Source organism: Callorhinchus milii, unplaced genomic scaffold (genome assembly GCF_018977255.1).
Source record: "Callorhinchus milii isolate IMCB2004 unplaced genomic scaffold, IMCB_Cmil_1.0 Scaffold3, whole genome shotgun sequence".
NCBI classification, from domain to species: Eukaryota; Metazoa; Chordata; class Chondrichthyes; order Chimaeriformes; family Callorhinchidae; genus Callorhinchus; species Callorhinchus milii.
Window position 1 is genome coordinate 47,212,678 of NW_024704744.1, and position 18,279 is coordinate 47,230,956.

General features: G+C 39.6%; 1 pseudogene; it reads left to right on the plus strand.

The window, feature by feature from the left end:
* Nucleotides 1–5,477: 5,477 nt before the first annotated feature.
* Nucleotides 5,478–17,679, plus strand: LOC103178351 (annotated as a pseudogene).
* The last annotated feature ends 600 nt before the right edge of the window (nucleotides 17,680–18,279 follow it).

Here is an 18,279-nt window from a genome sequence, read left to right on the forward strand (position 1 = left end):
TTTTGCGATCTGTTGTGGTTTTCTTCACACAGGAAGTGGTTGCATATTCTGCATGCATACATTATTTGTGGTAATACTGAGTCGTATAAGTGTCCTATGAACACAGATTTCATTAAAGCAGCCAATATGCCTGGAACATACCCAAATAAGCAGCTGAATGATCACTTTATATCACTGTGCGATCCCTGGCATACTGCCTGGTCTGCACAATATCTCATAGAGTCATCCCTTTAGAATTCCTGTCAACTGCACTCAGAGTAGAACTCCGCTCTCAAATTAAATCAGTTGGACGAGTATTCCCGTGGGTCAGTGTGACATGCTTCTGGTTAATGGAAGGAATCCCCATTTGCATGGCTCATATTCCTTATTAAGAACTACTACAAGTTTGTCCTCTACGTAGTAATTACAGCGCAGAAGGAGGCCAGTTGGTCCAAAGAGCCTTCATCTGTTAACTCCAACAAGAAATGCACTTACCTCAAGTGAATAATTTGTTTCTCAAAGGCAAACAAGTGTTAATTTTACAGAATACCGTACTTTACATAAAATAATGAGTACAGTTACTCAAGAGCAGATACTTGGAATTCAGGAGTTTGCTAATCCAGTAAGTTACTCGATCTTACTCTCACGATTTGTGATTTTTCCCAATCGCTTCACTATCCTTGGCAATTAAATATAGCGAATACAACACATGTCCAATGTACATCTCATACTTGAACATTTTCAAATTAGCAGGTTATGCAGCATTATACAAATACTTCAGATACTTTTGCCCCAATTTGAATGAGTCAGTATCGACATAAGCTCAAAAAATTACTTCAGATGAAGAAGGCTCTTTGGACTATCTGATCTCATCCTTCCAGAATACACACTCTTTATCATCCTCCTATCACATCATCAAGCTGGTTGCACTGAGTTGTTAATGTAGAAAGAGGACCAGCTACACTCAATGGCAGACACTCATGTAGCTCGGAAATAATCGCTCACAACAATGGGCACTGCCTGGAAAACCACGTAGATTGGAGAGCTTGACCAGGAGAAGGTGATCTAGAGATATTGATTGTGGTGAAGACGGTTGCTTCAATTTGTAAAGACTAAGTAAGAGTGATGGAGCTGGCAGAGGACGTTTTTCGGTCAGTCACTGATAGCAAAGGAACAACACGAAAGTATGCACAGAAAAGGGAACACCTTAGATACAAGAGAGCAGCTACTGAGAGAATTTAAGAGAATTTACTGTATGTAATAAGAATCGTTACATTTGATATAGCATCTTTCACGTTGAGAAGATTCTTAGAGTGCTTCACAAGATTTACTGTAAAGTGTAGTGACTGAATTTTGGAGCTTGCCAATGTCGCATTTGTGATATTATGGGGTGCAATGGTCTCCATAGTGGAGACACTACATACTAAAATAATCAATAATAATAATAATCCACGACTGTTTGTGGGACACTGCTGTGCTTCGCCCACAATATACAGTCATTTCACTTTATAGTATATTCTGTAAAGCGCTTTGAGAAATCTCGAAGATGTGATAAGGCGCTATATCAAATGCAAGGATCATTATATTAATACATAGCAAGAGAAGACAGTAAAGTACTGTACTAGACAAATACTTTAATTTATTTCATAAATACAGATATACAAAATAAAATTAGTTGTCCTATTCAGCTCAGATTAGTGAGGAGACTTTCTGAGTTATTTATTATTTTTACCATGTTATGTAAAATTATTTTCCTCTCTCTCTCCAGGTTCTCCTGTGAGATGTAAGGCAGCAGGGCAGATTGCCATTCTGCATCTCCAATGCTATTATTCAGTTAATTGCTGGAAGGTGTTGAAGAATGTTGAAGTATAACATGCTGTTACATCTGTCTCCTCTCCTGTATGAAATGACTGGCTTTTCACTTGGAAAATGACCATATGGTAAATTTTAAAGACAACCCTGTATCCAACTATTTACTGTACATGCTGTTAAAGCATCTGCAATTTTCCTTTTAATATGTGTTAAATGAAAACCAATGCACTTATCAATAACAAGAAAATTAATGGAAGAACATATTCCTCCCTTCAAATATGATCAAAATGGTGGTTTGACAATATCAAACGGGGCTGTAGGGTCCCTTTTAGCCTATATCTTGGGTGTATAACAGTGGGTCTTGCTTTCATACAACTTGGATATACAGTATACAAACCCCTACTACAGGCACTTTTCCCTATCTTTTAGAGACAGGATATAGGGAAAAGTCCTGTTTCTCTGCAGGTCAGTAACATTTAGGATCTTAGTGGTATGAATTTATAATGAGATTAGGAGTGATGAATGCGATGTTCTTGTCTGCCAAGATCTGTATAAATATAACCTTCAGAGAATTATCTCTAATGTATATCTCTTTTATATAGAAACAATGTTGGTAAATGCCACTTTTTGCCTACCTCAACCCACATCCAGATTTTGCTCCACTTTTGGATATTGAATTCCTACATAATTTTTCTAATTGTAAAATTCCATCCTTCCAGCAGTTACAATTCCCTAGGTAATATTTTTGTTTCATGTAGAAAAGTTCAGATCTCCAAGGACGTCAAGAATGAGGAGAAAAGTAGGCACATTGAACGTCTAACTTTACATTATGCAGCAAAAAGAGCCAGATATGCAAGACCCAACCACCTTCATGTTCTTTACAAAGACTGAATGAGGACAAGCTGTGAAGTATTACATCCTTTTAGAAAGCTAACCTACTTAAGGTGATTAAAAATAAGACAAGCCAAAATGATTCTTGGAATTCATTCCAAATATGGTTTGACAGTCTGAAAGCTTATCTTCAGATTATCTCCAGTGTGCTGTGCTTTAGTTACAAATAAAAAATAGGCCAGTTGACTGATAAATGGTGGTATCTGGTGGAAATGATGCCACTAACTAAAGGGCAGCTGCAAAGAGGTTTCACTATTTTGTATTTTATTTAAACATAACCAAAGTAAATGCTGGGGACAACATACTACACCAGACTGAAAGACCAAGGTTGGAATCTTACCTTCAAGTGACACCGCTCTTTAATTTTCTCTCTTGGTAAGGCAGGCAGTTCAGTCTTTAGCAAGTGTCTGGTAGGCCAGTAGGTGCTGCCGTTCACCACTTGACAAGTGTCTGGCAAACCAAAAGTTGAGGCACAGAGTAAAGCAGACAGGAAGAAGGGAGGGAAATCAGACAAGCCGCAGTGTAGCATCCCCTACTAAAGAGATATGACACAACTGCATTTTACCTACAAATTACAGACACTCCACTTTTGTATAATCTGTGAAGTAGTTTGAGATGTTCTCTCAATGTGAAATGCGCTATATCCAATGTAAGGATAATTATTATTGTGGTTGTTTCTGCTAGGCTAACAAAGAGTTTAATTGAAGTCCAAGATAAATACACATAGTAATGTTATTGTGCTATTTATTAGTAAGAATTCACAGTCCAGGAATAAAATTCTCAAAGCACATTTCATAGATTCATAGATTCATAGAATGTTACGGCACAGAAGGAGGCCATTTGGCCCATTGAGTCTGTGCCGGCTCCTTGACAGAGCAAGTCACTTTCACTAACCCCAATACCAGCTTTCTCCCCATAAGACGCAAATCCCGTCTTCCCCAGATACCTATCCAATTCTCTCTTAAAAGCTGTTATCGAATCGGACTTCACTACCCTTTCAGGCAGATTATTTCAAATCCGAACAACTCGCTGAGTGAAAAAAATTCTTCTAACCTCCCCTCTGCTTCTTTTGGTAGATATCTTAATACTGTGACCACAGGTCACAGACACACCTATCAGCGGAAACAGCTTTTCCCTATCTAGCCTGTCGAAACCTTTCATGATCTTGAAGACCTCTATCAGGTTCCCGCGTAACCTTCTCTGCTCTAATGGGAAAAATCCTAACTTCTCCAGCCTGTCCTCATAGCTAAGGTTCTCCATTCCTGGTATCTCCTCTGCACCTTTTCCAGTGCCTCAATGTCCTTCCTGAAGTAAGGTGCCCAGAACTGGACGCAATACTCCAGCTAAGGCCTAACCATTGTTTTGTATAGATTAACCATGACCTCCCTGCTCTTATACTCTATGCCCCTACTAATAAAGCTCAGTACACCAAATGCCTTTTTTTACTGCCTTATCTACCTGCCCCACTACCTTTAATGATTTGCTTACTTGAACACTCAGATCTCTCTGTACGTTCACCCTCCTTAAGATTGAGCTACCAAGTCTATATTGCCTCCTATCATTTTTCCTACCTAAGTGTATCACCTCACACTTATCCACATTTAATCCTTGACTAGTTTTCTCCTTTTATGTCAGTTACTGGGAAGGCTCGGACAGCCCTACAATATGAAATTTTGATAATAGGAAATCTAAGTACAGTTTATGAAGTCAGAGTTTTGAAAATAATTAATTATACTGCTCCTACCAATTGACGGTGTCAATCAATGTGTGTAGCTACAATAGACTGTAATACAATGTATACATTACACAGGTACTTACATAGCACCTTTTACATTGGGAGAATGCCTCAAAGAGCTTAATTGTGCACATATTAACCCATTTATTCGAAAAATTTTGAATAGGAAGGAGATAAGCGAAATCCTTATGAATACTCTTGAGTGGTTAATGCAAAGTAAATTATGATATGGTTACTGGGAATATTTATTTTGGTCACCTAGGTGTCTTGACACATGTAGAAACCCATCACCATGCTTAAGAGCATCGAAATCAAGCTGAGATTTCCATGCATCCCACCTGCACATGGAAATTGCCGAGATAATTATTGGAAGGGAATGTATGCTCTCCCCTGGAGGGATGCATCCTGCTTCCCGAATTCCGGGAAGTGTTAGGTGTAGGTTGGCAAGAGCAAAAGGCTTGGGTACCTCAGAGTGTGCTTTGGGGTACTGCTGGAGTCTATCCAGCTAAAGTCGCATAGCTTGCCATTGATAGAATTGTGCGGCAAGCTTTCCCGCTGCTTGTCCAGTTATGATCTCACTATACATTATGGCTTTGGGTTGCAGGGTTAACAGAAGCTGAGTGAGATGATTCCCTGCCCCCAGTGACTCGTTTGCCCTTCCCAGTCCCGTTGATGAGCCAAGAATAAAATCCCTGTCAAAGCACATTTAATCCTTGACCAGTTTTCTCCTTTTTGATGTCAGTTCTTGAGAAAACTACAAACCTCTGACAGCCCTACAATATGAAATTTGGCTGGCTGTGCAATCATCAGCAGTGCCCTGGAATACTGTGGACCCGCCTGGCTCACGAACTGAACTACCGAAACCGCCGCAGAGGGCTGGCTCAATTCTTACATTCCATAGACAAACATGTTACCTTGGAGTCACCAGTCAATCATTTGACATCTGACAAGTGCAGGTTTGAGCCCTCATTAGGTGAATGGCAGAAAGCAGGAAATCCCTGTGAGCTTGGCACCATATTCCTACCTGTAGCTCAAGACACATTCCCCTTCCCATTGAGCAATGGTTCCACCATATGGAGGTGCGGAGATTGAGCCGCAGCTGCTCTCTGCAAACCAGTCAAGGTGGATTCCAAGAGCTGGATGTATGAACATGGACTCGGACTCCAGGTAACGCCTTCCAGCAGCTGTCACCTTCAGAGTTCCCTCGTCGGCTATCTGACGGATATTTGCCTTCCACATAGTGGGAGGACCTTTAAAGAACATCCTGTGATGTTTCCAGCCACCTTGATATTCCCGAGGTCCATATTCTGGAAGTTGTCACTTGTCACAAGATATCATAATCTCCAAGGATGAATTTTGAGAATAATTACATCTTAAATCTAAGATTTTACAAAAAAAATTCTAAAGATAAATAATATTTGCAATTTGTATAGGATTTATAATGTTGGCTAGATCTCAAAGTGCTTCACAAATCTTCTGTAAAGTGTAGTAACTGTATTTGTAGGTGAACAAGGCAACCAATTTGGAAACAGAAATATCCCACAAACAGCCATGAAGTGAATGACCAATCCTGGACGATCGTTCACCAGGATCCTGCTAGGAAGCAACTGACTCTTTCAAATAGTGTCATGAATTCTTTAACAGGCAATCGAGACCCCAACTTAATAGTTTATTTTAAGGAGGGCATCTCTGACAATGTGTCGCTCCCCAGGTAGTGCATTGGAATGTTAGCCTTGACTGTGAGTTTAAAGTCCTGGATGAAGCTTGAACCCACCACCCTCTGACTCAGAGGCAAGAATGCTAATATCTGAGCCAAGCTGACAGGAGGGTGAAAGTATTAAAATGGAAACAAAAAAGCGATTAGAGAATATCCACTTCATTGCTAAATTGTTTTGGTCTGACACGTGTGTGTGAAGATCCTTTGCTGTGATTAAGTCTTCAAATACCAAGCAAGGACTCTGAGAGTCATTTTTTGTTTGGCAGTTCTGGAATGTCCTGACATGGGAATAATGTCCTTATCCTGGGATGGGAAACAGCGTGAGGGAAATATGTGTGTGTGTGGGTGGGGGTTGGGGAGAGAATGAATAGGGTGAAAAAGAAAAAAAAACTGCTTAGGTAGTAGGGAACTGAAGTATGTGTTTCGATACCAATGTCATTTTATCCGATGAAACCACACTGTTTACTATTTTAAATTTCCTGTTGCTTGTCTTGCCATGACAACCCTATCTGTTGGCCTGACTGGTAATTAGGAGCTGAGTGAGAACAATCTCAAACCCCACAGTACAATAAGCTTACCTTCCTTTATACATTGTAGCAATATTTTGTGCATGTGTTATACGTGTCTGTTCATACATGCGAACACACACACACATATATATATATATATATATATGTCTGAGCGAGTGTATACAGTATGTGTGTGTGGCTACGAGGTTGTGGATTCAAGCCCCATGTCAGGACTTTGAATACACATAGTCCATGCTGACACTCCAATGCGGTGCTACGGTGCAGTGTATTGCTGGATGTGCCATCCTTCAGATGAAACATTAAACCAAGGTCCTGTTCAGGTGGTTGTTAAAGATACCATAGCACTATTCACAAAGAGAAGGGAATGTCTCTCGTGTCCCGGGCAACAATCCCCCAGATAAAATTGGTCATTCATTTCATCGCTGATTGTGGGTCACTGCTGTGTGTATATGGCTGCCACCTTTGCCTACAAAATACACAGTCACTACACTTTACTGTAAATACTGTGAAGCGTTTTAAGATGTCCTTGGAATATGAAAGGCGCCATATCAAATCCAAATATTATCGTTTTGTACATATTCTTGGTGTGTGTGCATGTGTGCATATATAAGTATGCATTTGGGGTATAATATATTCATCACTTCATCACTATTTGTGGGATACTGCTGTGTCCAAAGATCTGATTGAATTTGCTTATAAATAATCCTAGCGTGTACACAGCACCTTTAAAATCAAAATGTCTCAAGGCAATTTTGCAAGTAATTACTCTTAAGTATAGGGATTGTGTTTTAGGCAGGCTCGATAGCCAGTTTGTATGCAGCAAGCTCCCAAAAACAGCGATGTGGTAAATGACAAATTTTATCTGAGGGATTGTTGGCTTGGTATCTGTGAGAAACTCTATTTTCTTTTCAAATAGAATTAAACTTACATTTATATGGCCCTTTCACATTGGGAGGACGTCTCAAAGCGCTTGACATTAATGGCAGGGCACCCGAGTTGAAGGTGGAATGAAGAGGGCTGAAGAGAGGGGAGGGGAAAATGACCTAAAGTGTGGTCAAAGAGGTAAGTGTTGAGATAGGCTTTGAATTTGGGTGGAGGGGAGCAAATTGGAAGGACTCCAAAATGGAGTTCCAGAAAGCGAGGGCAGAATGGCCCACTGGTGGTGGAGCAGATAAGGTGGGGGACATGAAGCTGGTACGAAGGGAACGGCCAGGCCAGTATGGTTGTAGGAAGCCACAGAGGTAGGATTAAGTAAGGCCAGAGAAGCATTTGCCATGCCATGGGATCTTTAACATCCACCTGAAAGGCAGACAGATCCTCAGTTTAACATCTCATCCAAAGGACGGCACCACCAACAACACAGTCCTTCCCCCAGTACTCTATTAGCCTAGACTTTGAACTGAAGTCCTGACATGGGGCTTAAAGGCACAATTTTATACAGTATATATATATGTATGCTTTCTTGCTGCAGAGCTAAGTCTAAACAAAGCGAGCCAGATGCCCTGCATATGCATTAATTTGGATGGAGTACATTATACACAGGTCCAGATATTTGCAATGTGCTATATAACGAAGTGGAATGCAGTTACATTTTTCCAAGGTAAGTCCGCCATAGGTAAACAACTAACTGAATAATTCTGGACGATCAGTGACAATATTAGCATTGTTACTGCACTGATATGTTTTGTTAAGATGGCCAATAAACCACAGAATATTTTCATTTTTGGCTGCCGCGTTTCGCCCACAGATGTACGGTCAATTCGCTTTACAGTATATTCTGTGAAGCACTTGAGATGTCTCGAGGACTTGATAAGGCGCTATATCAAATGCAAGGATCATTATTATTATAATTATTTTTGTAATTATATATATATATATATACACACATATAGCAATGTTTCTACAGCAAAGTTGAAAGCAAAGCTCAACTCTATAGAAGAGGGAGAAACACTTGTAATAGATAACAAGCAGCATCTGAAACAATTTTTAAGAGGGTGATTCCCCGGAGAGTGAGCTCAGGGCGTGTAGTGTGACAATGTAAGCAGACTGTGGTAGGTCTGCACTCTCTCCCCTATTCCTCAGCCTGGAAAGCTTCAGAGATCAGGCTGAGGACAGCAGGAATCCACAGTGCAAGGGGACAATAACATTGTTATTGTTAAGCAATTTTGTTTGGCTGCTGGGTCGCTGGCAGATTGGTAAATACGGGCTTCCGTGAATACTCTTGCATCTGGGTTACGATTTTGAAATTAAAATGTATCTAATGTGGTTTCTTTGTTATGATCACGTTGGCACTCCATGTTATGACTTAGCTGAAAACATGTGAAGTTGATATGTATTGGGTATTTGAGATCACAAGGTGAGTTGTTTGATGCAGTAGGTTAGTGCTGTAGACGAGGGTAACAGATACATACCCAGCAAATCAGTCACCAGTTATGATCACATCCCTTTAATGCATTCAGGAGGCGCTGGACTAGGGAAGAAGGATCTCTCTAGGCTTGGGCCCTAAGTTATGATGAGGACAGATTTGCAGTCAAAATAAATATCACTGCAGAAAAGGTCGAGAGAGACGTGAACCATGAAATGTTTATACTATGTTTAAATGTAAGTGGCTGTGCTCCTGGTCCGCAGGAATGTGGAGTTAGCAGGAAGTCATGCTTACACAGTACAGTAGAGTACTGCCTGCTCCTCATTGCATTCATTTGGGCTGGAATCAAAGCAAGCGTCTGGTTTTGGAATTTGCACATGAGCTTCTGTTTTGTTCTAAATGTTATTAAAGAGACAGTTGTGAGAATCCCCCCGGATGACTTCAGGAACCATTTGCGGTGTCTGAGACCCCATTTATACTGCACATCTATCAAGAGAATCACTGCCAAATACATTGAGATTCACCACTAAACATTCAGATCAGGACTGTTTGTGGGACCATCCTGTGTGCAATTTAGCTGCTGTGTTCGCCAAAAACAACTATATAATAATATTAATCCTTGCATTTGATATAGCGCTTTGCACGTTTTCTAGACTTCTCAAAGTGCTTCACAGAATATATTGTAAAGTGAATTGACTGTATATTTGTGGGCAAAACACGGCAGCCAATTGCGCACAGCAGTGTCCCACAAACAGTCGTGGATTGATGTGACCAATTTATTATTGTTTTTTTTGAGGGATTATTATCAGGTGTGTGGAATAAGGAAACTTGCCCAAGGTTTCGCCCTGCCAGAAATCGAACCCAGGTCTCTCACTTGCGAGGCGAGTGCTCTAACCACTGAAATACAAGACGTGGTTAGAGTGACTTTGCAGCAATTACTTGTAAAGCTGTTTGAGAATTTTCATTGTTATAGGCATGCGATTAAAATGCAAGATTATTATTTTAATATGAACTTATCATCAAATGTTGAGAAGTATAAATGATGTAGACATAGTCGAGTGATTTAACTGACTATGGGAATAGGAATGGATATGAACAAGCCTTAAGTGAGATAAGAGGTTTTTTTTCGACAGAAAAAATGTGTGGGAGAGAGAGACTCCAAGCAAAACCAACTGATGCTATATCAGTTAAATCCTTCATAATTGCATGAGTATCTGTTAAGGAACAAGGATTGGTATGAAGAGACAACAGCAATAACTGCACATTATCACAGTGATTTCTGTGCTGCTGGGGCTGAGGGGAAAGAGTGCTTGGAAATGAAGGATTACTTTTCAAGTAATTGCTGCAAAGTCACTCTAACCACGGAGTCTTGTATTTCAGTGGTTAGAGCACTCGCCTCGCAAGCGAGAGACGTGGGTTCGATATCAGAATAAAATAATAGCGATGTGATTAAGGGTGAATATTATGAAAGTTTTGCTAGAAACTTTGAGATTAGATATACAGTATAATAAATATCTTTATACAAACACAGTAAACTACTCCCACCCCCAAGGCCTGGACTGAGATACAAAGGTGACGATCTCCCTGTATTTTATTCTTATAATAATATAGTAATAATCCTTGCATTTGATATAGCACTTCTCACGTCTTCTCGATGTCTCAAAGCGCTTCACAGAATATGTTGTAAAGTGAATTGACTGTATATTTGTGGGCAAAACGCGGCAGCCAAATTGCGCACAGCAGTGTCCCACAAACAGTCATGGATTGAAAATTACCAATTTATTATTGTTTTTTGTTTTTGAAGGGATTATTATTAGGCTGTGGAGTAAGAAAACTTGCCCAAGGTTTCGCCCTGCCTGGAATTGAATCCAGGTGTCTCGCTTGCAAGGCAAGTGCTCTAACCACTGAGCTACAGGACTCCTTCAACAGTGTTGCTGTACAACTTGGGGGTAACCGAAGTATCAACCTGGCTCAATCAGTCACGTTCTCCACTCTCAGAAGGTTGTGCGTTCAAACTCCACATAGGGGACTTTGAGCTCAGTGTCTTAGGCTGATACTCCAATGCAGTGTTGGGGCCGCATGGCCGTTGGATGAGACGTTAAAACCGAGGTTCTGTTTGTCTGTTCAGGTGGACGTTAAAGATCCCATTGCACTACTTGAAAAGAGACAGGATATTGGTGGAACCTCTTTTTCTTTTCAGAATACTCTGAATCCCCTGGATAAAAATTGGTCATTTACATCATAGCTGTTTGTGGGACATTGCAGTGAGCTAATTGGCTGCTGAGTGTCCTACAAAAATTGGCGCCACTATTTTACCTCAAAATGCCGAGCCCTTTAAGGGAACCAATATGCCACCATTTATAAATAGAGCACATAAAAATGTGGGCCCACAGATGTTTTTGATGCCATGTCCGCAAAAGATAAACCCAGCTCTATATACCAAATGTAAAGTTTATTATTATTTTTGATTGTAACTCTTTGGACACTCAAATTCAAGTCTTCAAATCAGTGATAATAATAAAAAACAATAATCTTTGCGTTTGATATAGCGCCTTATCACGTCTTATAGACATCTCAAAGCGCTTCACAGAAGTGAATTGACTGTGTATTTTTTTGGCGAAACGTGGCAGCCAATTGTGCATAGTAGTGTCCTACAAACAGTCATGGAATGAGTGACCAAATTATTAATGATTTTTTTTGAAGGATTATTATCCCCAGAAAAGTGATCCGCCATTTGACTAACAACCGGGTTCCTACTTACTGCTAGGTAAACAGAGGCATGTGGAATAATAATAATAATAATAATAATCCTTGCATTTGATATAGCGCTTTTCACGTCGGGAGGACGTCCCAAAGCGCTTCACAGAATATACTGTAAAGTGAGTTGACTGTATATTTGTGGGCGAACGCGGCAGCCAATTGCGCACAGCAATGTCCCACAAACAGTCGTAGATTGAAAATGACCAATTTAATTATTGTTTTTGTTTTTTGGAGGGATTATTATTAGGCATGTGGAGTAAGGAAACTTGCCCAAGGTTTCGCCCTGCCTGGAATTGAACTCAGGTTTCTCGCTTGCAAAGCGAGTGCTCTAACCACTGAGCTACAGGACTCCACTAAGGAAAGTTGTCCAACATTTTGCCCTGCCAAGAATAGAGAGCCCAGGTCTCTTGCTTGCGAGGTGAGTGCTCTAACCACTGAACTACAGGACTCCACAAGTTCTAAATTTCTGAGCATAGTGCTTGCCACCAAGTTAAAAAAAAGGACTCATACAACAGATCACTGATATTTTGGTTTCATTGGAAAGGATTATATTCTTCCCATGGGCCAGATCAACTCCTGGGTGATGAATCACTGAACTGTTAGGGGAGAAAGGAATAATAGTCTACTTCTAATGGTGTCCAATACAAATACTAAAGTGCCCTCAAGGGTTATCCAGTATATTCAATCTCAAACTCTGTCTGTAATTTTAAAACTATTCTATCATCTGCAAGATTTACATAACTGGCTATGTCAAAGTATGAAACCCAATCTTTTTAGCACTAAATACAAAATTTCAAACATTCATGGCTTCATGAATCAAAGCGGAGACAAAATTTCATCAGGCTGCACGTTATGTGGGTGATATTGGGGAGCTGGCATATTCACCTAGAGAGCTTTTGTGCTGCACTGGGTTGTGCTGTATTTTGTGCATCATGAACACTGGGCCACACAGTAGGACATGCTGGTGTGTGCCCCAAGTGTGGAATCATGTTCTGCACAGCTCAAGAAAAGACATTGAGGGTACTGATTGGAATTTACAAGGGGAAATCAATCCAAATTGTTGATTCTTATCCGTACCTGTGAGTTGTGGTGGACAACTTTTGCCTGGACACTGTCCTGAAGGACCGACAAGAGAAGGCGTGAAGAGCACTCTGGCCATGCTCATCCCTCTTCAAGGACAGCAAGGTCCCAATGCAAGTCAAGCTTGTGGCATATCAGACTGTGGGCAAGCAATCTTCCTTATGGATCTGAGCTCCTGGGGATGTAGCAAAGTCCAGGATCGAGCAGCAAGGTGGATTTGTGGCAAATATGGGAAACAGCTGCAGAGAGGGAGGACTCCGACCCTATGTTTCGCCCACAAAATATACGGTCAATTCACTTTACAGTATATTCTGTGATGTACTTTGAGACGTCTCAAAGACCTGATAAGGCGCTATATCAAATACAAGGATTATTATTATTAATATTACACTGACCTGTTACTGAGCACCCTGAAGGTGGAGTTAGCTTCATAGTATGCCTATTTGCCAAAGCCCCTCACATAAAGATCTGGATTAAGCAGCAGTACGCAGCAATGGACTTGCACTCAGAACATCAAGGTTGCTGTCCTATAAAGATCATTCCACCTTGCTGAAGGCAGATGCCTGTCAGATAGCTGATGAGGAAACATACGACACAGCGTACAAATGCCATGAGTGTAAGTCCAGAAAGAAAATGATTAACAGTGTCCATAATTATCATTTATTGTATTTATCAAAGTCTATCTTTTCAGAAGTGGATTAAACCTGAAAGTTTGTTGCAAATATAATAGCACATTGTTGGTTAATTCAAAGTAACGAGTAAAGAATGCCTTTGCTACAACAGTACCCCATAAACTTATGTCACTTACAAAGTATAACCAAGTGTGTAGATTTTACACAAATATACAGAGCTACAAACATGCCTCCGAAAAATAGGCCAGACATCAAAGAATAAAATTAATGGCAGCCTTACCACAATCATACCACTTTCAGTCTCACAGTTATGTCTTGCTATCTGCTCAGGTCTTCGAATACGGAATTTTATTTTCTTCATGAACAACTGAGAGCGATCCTTTTGGTGCAACAAAACCTTTTGCCAGAGTCTTAAAAGCAACATCCAGTCATTGAACCATGAAGACATCTCTCAAATCAATGAGAAGGTTGCTACGAGCAGGGAAAGCACTTACTATACATTTGGCCACCTTCAAGTTGTATCTCGTAATTTAGAAGACAGGAAAGGATTGCTTCTGGGAAGCTTTGCCAAGAAGGCAGCAATATATACCATGCTGGCTGGAGACATTAACACTTACCTGCTGCTCCTCAGGTTCAATGGAACTCTGCCCATTTTGAGTGCCATTGTTAAAAGAAACCATCTTCCCCTGAGTATTGAGGAAAATGCCATTGTTTTGAGTGAAATATGTAATACAGAACTGACTCTTGTCTAAGAGACAGATACTTATATCTGAAGACAGAAATAGCTGGATATAAAGTTTCATTCAAAGGAACATGTACCCCTTACTACCAGTTGTGCACCCTAACCATGACAACCCCTTCTTACAGTAGCCTGTAGCGTGTTCATGCCAATATATACTAAACATAACTCAGCACTGATCTGAAACAGTCTAAATCAATGGCGTTTACAGAGAAAAATAATGACAATCCGAATCTTACCCAATAGTGAGGTCCAATCAAGTTTTTTAATGAAACTTTTATCCTACAAAAAAGGGTCTACATAGAAACAGGGGTAGGCTATTCAGCCCCTTGAGCCTGTTCCACCATTTTATAAGATCATGGCTGATCTTTACCTCAAGTCCAATTACATGCCCTTGTCCCATATCCCTTAATACCTGACCTAACAAATATCTATCTACCTACGTATCTTGCTAGGATATTAAGATGGGTTGTATTATTTTACTCTCTAAATTCCACACATGTAAAGACAGAATTTTGGACAGAATTTTAGGTCTGATGAGCAATAATATTTATATGGTAATTATATATTTACCAACTGAATTAAAAATTAGACATTGCAAAGGATAAATTGTATAACATCTGCATCTTTTGTCTCTGGCTGCAGATTCAGACAGTTTCAGCAGGTATCAAAGCAGAAGTTTGTGTTTAATCTACAGAACCATGAAGATATCAACCACACAGTTGTGTTCTGATAGGAATTCAATTTCCAGAACAAATGGGCACAGCAGTTTACTTTGCCTACCCTGATCAGGACTGTGTTCCAGTGTGGCAGCTGCTAAGATTTATTACAAAAGATAAGCCGAGTGCAATTTTCAAGCTTGCCAGAACCCAACAAGGTAAAAATAATGATGCGTAATAAATTAACTCAACTTTGGTGATAAATATCAACACTGTTCTAGTAGTTTGAATCACCTACTACAAAATTGTTACGCTATATTGCCAACTTAGTCTTCATATGTGATGCTTAAGCTATAGAGGGCTCTGGTCAGGCTACAGACAGAATATTGCAAACAGTCCTGGTCACAGTTTAGCCCGAGAGGCCATGCAGAAGAGAGCAATCAACATGATCCCTGGGATTAGAGGAATGAGATAGGCTAGGACTCTTCAGATTTGAAAGGAGGGGCATCTTGAACAAGACTTCTACAAGATTCTAAATGAGACTGAGAAGGTAAATCCAAAATAGCAAAATTGGAGAATAAAGTTGAGGAATGTGGGGAAAGAGCCAGAATATGAGACTAAAGATGTAGGTTGGGAACTTGTGAGGCATATAAACACTGACTGGACTGGATGGGCTAATTGACCTGTTTCCGAGCTGTACATTTTATGGACTTTGATATAATTTGCATTTATATTGTGCACTTCACGCAGCTAATGTCATGGAGCACGTAACAGCACGTGGCTTGACACTGAGCAGGAAAGTTAAGGGGGTGGGGTGGGAGTTGCCGAAGGCACAGTCGAAGAGGAACAGTCATTCTGTTGCACAGATAGGCATCTCAGTGAAACTGCTTGGATAGTTAGCTCAGCAGATTTCCGTGGCAGGAGTCTGTTTCTTCTCTCGATTCCTTTGCAGAGGGACGTTTCTTATTCGACCCTGAATTAATATGCGTGTTTTAGTTTGTGTTGGAGCAGAGTTCTCGTGAGTTGGCAATGACGTATTTAAAGTTACTATAGGGAGTCCCCACTTTATACAACTCAGGATCCTGTTAGAAATCAACATATTTTCAAACCTGATATCTATTCCCTTCACTTTTGAGTTGAGAACAGTAGGAAAGGAAAACTTGCATAAGTCGTATTAGTTGCGACAATTACATTTAATATGACTTATGCAAAGTATGCAAGCAAATTTGCATAAATTGTATCATGTATGACTTAATCAATGACCTGCACTGTGCATGGTTACTTCAATGAAGACAGTTCAGAAATGGTTTATCTCCACAAAGGATGAAGTTACATGTATTACAACTGGTGTTGACAATGGTACAACCAAGTGAATAGGATTGAAAGGGTGGGTCTTAAGAGATAAAGGAAGAGTTCAATCTTCATGTTCAATTTTAATGGTGCAGATTTTACCTTACACGTAACCAGTGGAGCACATCCTAACTAGGAATAATAAAGACCTTATGCAAAGAATTATGTAAAAGGTGAGTTCATTAATGCATTAATGCACAATCATTATTTTATATGTAAATGAATCCAGTCCATGCTTTTTTTATGTATTTTATGAATCAATAAATGCCAAATCGTAATGGTTTCTTTGTCCCATATCCCAAATCCTGTGCAATTCATCTCCTAACTTGTAATGTCTCTACTGCACTTAATAGCTGCTTTGAATTGCTAGTTAACCTATCGCTACATTGAATTATAGAAAATTAAGTCTTGACTCGTCACCACATGGGCACTTACTTGCTTCGTTGCAAAGAAATCAAAGGGTTTTTGGTAGGAAACTGAATGGCACTCGAGTGCATGTACGACTTAGGCAATTGTATGATTTATAAATATAAGACTCATATGAGTTTCACTCTATATCTTGTCTTGTGCTGTCCGAGGCACTGTCTCGGTTTTGAAATAGTATCTAGATGATCAAGTGGGGAGGCTGAATGGCCTTACCTCATCCTGACCTTCTGTGTTGGTAGCTCTCATTAAGCGAATAAATATTTATTAGATCAATAGGCTGAATGCATTGAATGACGAGGATTCATTTTGATTTACATTTTTTTCATTGAATTATTTCCAAGATATTTGCCACAGTATAACTGTATGTGATTTACATTAAATGACAGTCCTATATAAACACTTGCTTAACTTAAAAGGTAATATGCCTTTATTATATTAAATACAAAAATGGTAAAAGACAAAAATGAGACAGATGTAACCAGTCTATTTGAGAAAGCTGATGTTAAAATAGCCAATTTTTTTTTGGGACTGTGTAGACTTAAAACGTCCTCTTTGACCACCCTTCGATCAACTTGCCCCACTCTTTACTCCCCTTGGCTCCTACTCCCAGTTTGAGTGGCCATCCAGTACCGTGGGATGCTTTTAGACATTCTACCAATGTAAATGCAATATAAGAATTACATATTGTATTGTAGACTTAACAATGTGAGTACTACAATGTGTTATATGTGTACAGGAAATTAGAAATGTAGCCACCTTTTCCAGATTATAAAACTTCTGCTTTCTTAATTTACAAACAAGATGTTGGAGAATATTGTTAACTTTGCTGCATCATTTGCTATAACCCAGTGCCAAATAGTACCCAATCTATCCGAACTGTATATTCCTGCAACAGTGGTAAGTGCTTTCTTAAAACAAAAGTATGAAACATTGGAGAGGGTTCAGAAAGAGCAATAAGTATGATTATGGTACTGAGAGTCAAAGAACTGGACGCGTTCTACACAAAACTGACAGAGAAAGAAGACACGATTCAGATCTTCAAAATGGTAAGAGGCATAAATGACACAGATGTAAGCAGTCTATTTACCTTGTGTTAACGAACTAGAAGGCGCAATTTTAAATTTATAAAGTTTGAAGCAGGAGTTAACATTGGAAGCAGGTCTGTTTGTGTCATAAATTTGTGAATCATCTCTGCAACCATTTTATTTCCCTCATTACTTTTTAAAAAATTCTCTCCTTTGAAACTTTAAAATTAAAGGGAAAAATATGAGGTTTACTAATGACTATTGGCCATCCCACATCTGCTGAATGTGAAAGAACAGCTATAATTTAAACATTCAAAACATTCTAAAATAATGATAATCCTTGCATTTGATATAGCTCCTTATCATGTCGTTGAGGCATCTCAAGCGCTTCATAGAATATATTGTAAACTGGATTGACTGTGTATTTTGTTTGCGAAATTATCTCATTCGATATAAAGAATGTTCTTGGTTGGGCTGTAACATATTACAGAGATACCTGTGGAGAGTGAGCACAGCTATTGCTGAAATATCATTACCTAATAATAAAAGTTGTCAAAATCTTTCTTTATTGCTCGTCAT